Source organism: Rhipicephalus sanguineus, chromosome 9, assembly GCF_013339695.2.
Source record: "Rhipicephalus sanguineus isolate Rsan-2018 chromosome 9, BIME_Rsan_1.4, whole genome shotgun sequence".
Taxonomy (NCBI): Eukaryota; Metazoa; Arthropoda; class Arachnida; order Ixodida; family Ixodidae; genus Rhipicephalus; species Rhipicephalus sanguineus.
The window spans coordinates 74,590,078-74,596,077 of NC_051184.2; positions in this window are offsets into that span (position 1 = coordinate 74,590,078).

Genomic DNA, 6,000 nt, shown 5'->3' on the forward strand with positions numbered 1-6,000 from the left:
AGTGTACGCGGGTTCGAATGCCGCCTCGTGAAGAATTTTTTTCGGCATGAATTTTTGCTTTCGTTTTTTACATGCTTCTTTCCATCTCTCTGTTTGTTTCTCTGTTCCTTTCTTTCTCTCTCTCTCTCTCTCTCTCTCTCTGCACTAGTTCTCTCACCATCAGGATTGTTACAGACCATGCCGTAGCGGTGACTAGTGAGATTTGCCCAACATCAGCGGTACACCCGTTCATAATGATGATAGTTTTGCGTCATGGTTCGCATTTTACAGCCGGCCTAAACAGTGAGCGCGAAACGGCGCGCCGATACGGGGCAGAAAGCAAAAGGAAACGCTCATACACAGCGGTGTTTTTGCGCGCTTATTTTCGTTTTCTGTCCCGTGTCGCCGCGCTGTTTCACGTTTCACGCTGCGTATTACCAACTGGCGCACCATGAATCAGTGGCCTAAATAGCTCCGCTGTTTACAAAAAAACAGGCATCCGTGCTGTGCTATACAGCAAAAGTGCGCAACAAGGTTGGCTACCATATCATATGTATATCAGTGCTTCATTAGTGGTTGGTTCATAGATGTGCCGTACCGTATTCGCATTCCACACGTCATTACATATCATGTCATTTGTACTCCCATCCACTTCTGCGCCAGCGTGCTTACCACACATGCAACTCACGCGTGTACGCCGCCATGGTGGCGGCGCAAATACATTAACACGCCAAACAGTATCATGACTGCATCATCCAACGCTCCTAGTGCTGAATTTACTGAACTTCCATGCATGCCCTGAACAATGCCGCGTTTAACCGGGGCCTGGAACCACGATGTGCAGGAGTTTAACATGGGCGACACAACCCTGCCTACAGACCACGAGTCACTGACGAGTATATTTATCACGTCCGGCTGCCTACCATTTCATAGGGGAGACATATGAAATTCTCACTGATCCGGTGATGTTTGTTGCGCTATTAGGGCAATTTATTCATTCTATTATGACGTCATGTGATGGTGATTATAAGCATTTTAGGCTGGCGTTTTCTACCGATCACATTGCTTATTTTATTGAGTTAATAACCGATACATCTGAAACAGCGTTAGATCAATTTATCACAACCTTCGATCCTATTGATTTCAAAGAAAGTGCAATTACTACCAACATTAGTGATCATTTTACAATATACTCTTTCTTGCCATGCAATCGTGTGACCCAAGGTAAGGATGAAGTACACGTTAGCGGTTACGCCACCTGCAGTATGGAAGTTTTTAAGAACCTTATCGCTGGAGTTGACTGTATTATTGACGAAACTTATCCTAATAATTCATATCACATTTTTATAGACTACTTGATATCCCTGTATGAGAAGTGCTTCTCTGATAACTCATTCGTGACCTTGGTAAAATGGGCATAATTTTGTACGCTTTATTATTTATTTTCAGTTATAAATACTATAATAGATACAGTGCAACATTATATTTCAATATAAAGAGAAATGATTGTACTCCTTATGGTATATGCTTAAGAATAATATTAGGGTACGATATGCAAGAATATTTATGAAAAGCAAGATTAATTGAACATTTCATAAAACATTTTTATTTTTGAGCTCCCAATATGAAAGCGAAAAGAACGAAGAATAATATGGATCATATACAATGTTCGCACTACAGTTTTCTATATTTGAGAAACGTTTGAATCTAACTAAAAAGAATATGATTTACCAGTACTTTTTGCTGCCCAGTGAAGATTGCATTATTCTATAAGGGCAAACGGACGCGTTATTCGAAGGTCGCACGTTCGGTCCGTGCCCACGGCAAGCTATCTTTTCGTCCACTTTTCTTTCTTCACTATACCTTACATTTTTATTACTAAAAAAACATCCCCTATACTTTCCTTGGCAATATTGTCTGTTAGTTCTCATTAATATTGTGTATAACAAAGAAAATGAGCCCTTAAAATTCACACTTCTTTCCTTCATTCTATATATATATATATATATATATATATATATATATATATATATATATATATATATATATATATATATATTCCCTTCAGCAGTTTTTCAGACACAGCAACACAATGAACACAATGAAAAAGAGCAGTAAATTGTCTATCGAGCCATATGTATTTTAGCAAGTTATGGTAATAGCAGCACAGAAAAAATTCAGATACCAAAAGGTTCCACGGAACACGGCACCAAAACATCTTAAAGTATTGCTTCATTGCACACAATAAAAATATTCTAAACTTCTAAGCTTAAAACAATTATCCATATTTCAATGCCTGACACTATCGAAATAGGCGGAGCCATGTCTGAAAGCTCAAAGATGTAAAACAAAAGTTCTTTCCTAAGGTTGGTGTGCCACTAGGCAAAACAGGCTTTACAAATGGCATTTGTCCGGTCGTCCAGTTTATTGATCTCGTAAAGTGTTTGTATTTTCTACGCTGCGTCAGTCAGTAGAACTTCTGAATGTACAGTTGAAACCCGCAATAACGAAATCGGCGGGGAAAGCACAAAATTTCGCTCTTGCGGGAATTTCGTTGGCGCGAGAATGCGGCAGAAAAGATATGGAATTTACAAAAAATAGATTTTATTGCCAAAAGTCAGTAAGTTTGCTTTGGCGGGCCTTACCATGCAGCAATTTCATGCCTCTCGATCAGGAATCTAGTTTGTCACGGCACAAAGTTCGCCCCATGCACTGGTCAGTGACGGCGGCACTGCGCTGTCACCAGTACCGTCATCAAGTGCGCCTACAGGCGAACCTTCTTCCGGCTCCGCTGGATCAGCGCGGATCAGCACAGAATCGTGGACAGCGAGCTGCACGCAACGCCGAATTCTTCGGCGATGTCCATTGTTTTCCTGCCCTTTTCCACCTCACTGATGATTGCAGCGTTATCTTCCATCGTGATGAACTTCCGCTTTTTCGTTGGAGGCGGCATCTTCGCAGGCAGCGAAATCGGACGAAGCAATCGCAACACACCGTTCACGTTGCACCAAGCGACCAAGCAAACGCTCCACAAATGGCTCCACACACGTGACCATGTGCGCGCAAAGCCGACAAAGGCAAGCACAGAGCCAAGCCAACGAACGAAACTCTATGAGGAATGTGGATTTGGGCTGCGTAGTCCGCGGTAACGAGCAGGTGTTTCGGCAAGCCATCATCATCATCATTGTCGCCAGCTTTATGTTTTTTTGTAAACAATGATGGCGGCTGCTTCTCAAGTGCGCTGTAGCGATAGTTTTGCACAATTTAAGTGTAGCCTGAATGCATTTCAGCAGTTTTCGAATGTGGTTAATGTTGCAAGAGTGGATTATTTGCGCACTCCTGTTTCAAAAATTTCGTTAATGAGGGACTGCGGTATGAATATATTTCGTAGTCGCGAGTTACGAAATGCATTGACTCCTATGGGCGTTCGTCGGTGCTCCGAAAATATTTCGTTGCGGTGAGAATTTCGTTCCCTCGAGATTTCGTTATCGCGGGTTTCGACTGTACTTGTATTGGTTGTGTGTGTGTGTTCGTGGAAGCTCGACAATACCCATACAGAGCCGTAGGAAAATGAAATTCATCTCTGCAGCTGTGACTGCATCTCTGCGGTCGTGCATCGCTATAAACATGTCTTCGATGATATATGGCGTTAAACAGGAACTATTACCATGCGATACTCCACACATAATATGTAATCTCACCTTTGCACGTATTTCCTGTGGGTTCATATTTACTACATTTTCAACGACGTGCCTCGAACTATTTGCAGTTTTTGGTGCATGGCAAGAGTCCACAATCTGCTGTCTCTTCTGAGCGCTCGCTAGCGCAATTAGAGTAAGGTACGGGTTTCTCTGGAGAAACCTAATAAAGAGAAGGGGACTCAACAAAATATCATGGCAACGCATTTTTTCTTACGGTGGAGGTTTGATAGGACATTCGCCATGGAAAGCAGGAAGTTTTCATGGGCATAAAATAAATTTTGTATTTGTGTATTTTTTCTTCATTTCCCACTGGTCACATGGTCTGAATATAGTGAACAAAAACGGACTGATTTTATTTCGAGTTTTATTTTTTCGCACCACATGCTGGTCGCCACAGCTAATGAAAATACGCGAGGAAAACGTTTAGCTACACAGAGAACGTGTATTGCCTTGCTTGTAGACTACCAGGTCAACGGCAATGGGCATAAATGAATCATCCCAATAGGGTATCTGAGTGCACTAGCTGCTCTAGCACTAGCACTAGCACTAGCAAAGGCGGTCGTGTGCAAGCAGCGGAACGCTTCCAGCAGGCATAGTGGTGAAAAGACGCCTGTGAACAACACAGGTGCATCGGAAAAAGCATTTGAAACGACACCACGAATTGACGACACGGATGAATTCCCATCTCTGCCGCCTCGCCCAACGGCACAAACATCGATTTTGACTACAACTGCAGCTGCAGCTCCAATTAATGTTCCGACTGTTGGAGTTCAGCAGAGCACAGCTGGTCCGTCGACAAGACCACGGTCCTCATATCCATGGAGTGGACCGCGAGAGCGCAGCACTCGGCATGGCAACGAAACCTCATTCTCATTGTTATCTGCTCTTGTCGACGCTGCTCGCAGCTTCCTCGCACCGATGTCTTCTCCGGTCGCAAAAGCCATCTTGACACTGCTGGACCTTATTTTGCCTATTCTGGAAAAATGGCGCTAGCAACGCAACAACTCAGCTTGACCAACATCCGAAACAACGCCACCATATTTCAATGGAACGCCTGCAGCCTCCGCTGTCGTCTCTCGGACTTCAGGCAATTTGTACACAAGCACCGCTTCCCGGTAATCGCAATTTCGGAATCCCGAGTGCGCACCAGCATTCGCCTTTCTGGATACACTCTCATTTTTTCGTCGACTGGAGTGGATACCAATAGAGTCATGTTGGCGGTCCGCAATGATCTGACTTTTAAGGCTCATTACCTGCCAGTTGACACGTCAAACGAATATGTGGCAGCGACAGTAAAGTGGAACAATTTGACATTTACGGTGATTGCGGCATATATACCTCCTCGAGCAAGATTTGACGTGGACAGACTGCAAGAAGTACTAGATGCGACACCTGGACCGCACATTTTAACAGGGGATTTCAACGCACATCACCCAGCCTGGGGTGGCAGAAGATCGTCTGCACGAGGTCGGCGTCTTCTCGAAGTAGCTCACAAAAATGACCTGGTAGTTCTCAACGACGGTCGGCCAACCTTCTACCAGGGAGATCGATCCAGTGCGCTAGACGTCACCATGATGTCCTCTTGCCTCACGCGGGCGGCAACCTGGTTCCCAGATATTGAAAGTCACGGCAGCGACCACGTGCCAACGTACATCTCTTTGGGCTGCCCTCTGCAGCATATAAAAGGTAAGATTCTTCGCTGCACTGACTGGGAAGTGTACAGCGCGACTCTCGAAGATTCATACTCATCTGAGATGACCTACGACGAATTTGTGGATGCTATATGTCAAACAAAGCACAGTAGCACTAAGCATCTCAAGCCGCCTGGGAATCGCAAAACGGCTGACATTGAGTACGAGAGGCTTCGAGCAATACGCCGCAGATCTGAGAGGCGTGCTCGTAGAACGCTATCTATAGACGACATTCGCGAAGCCAGGCGAACGCAGAAACGCATTCAACGTCATTTAGACAAGCTGGACAGGCGACAGTGGCGCACTTTCTGCTCCAAGCTTGATCCCAGAAAACCTCTGTCTAGAATATGGAATATAGCGCGAAGCTTGAGGATCCCGCCGACACAACTGCATCCTTTTAGTTTTGTTGCACTATCCCGCAACGTCAGTGAGTTGGACATGGCGGAGGCTTTTTGCTACAAGATAACTACAGCAACGGCGATCGCAACCATACCACGATTGGCACAGAATGTCTCTGCTGCTGTGACAGTAGACACTAGTGTGACGGACGAGCCGTTCTCGTTCCAGGAACTGCTCGGCGCCCTGGCTTCAGTAAACAAAACATCATCTCCTGGACCTGACTCCATCAG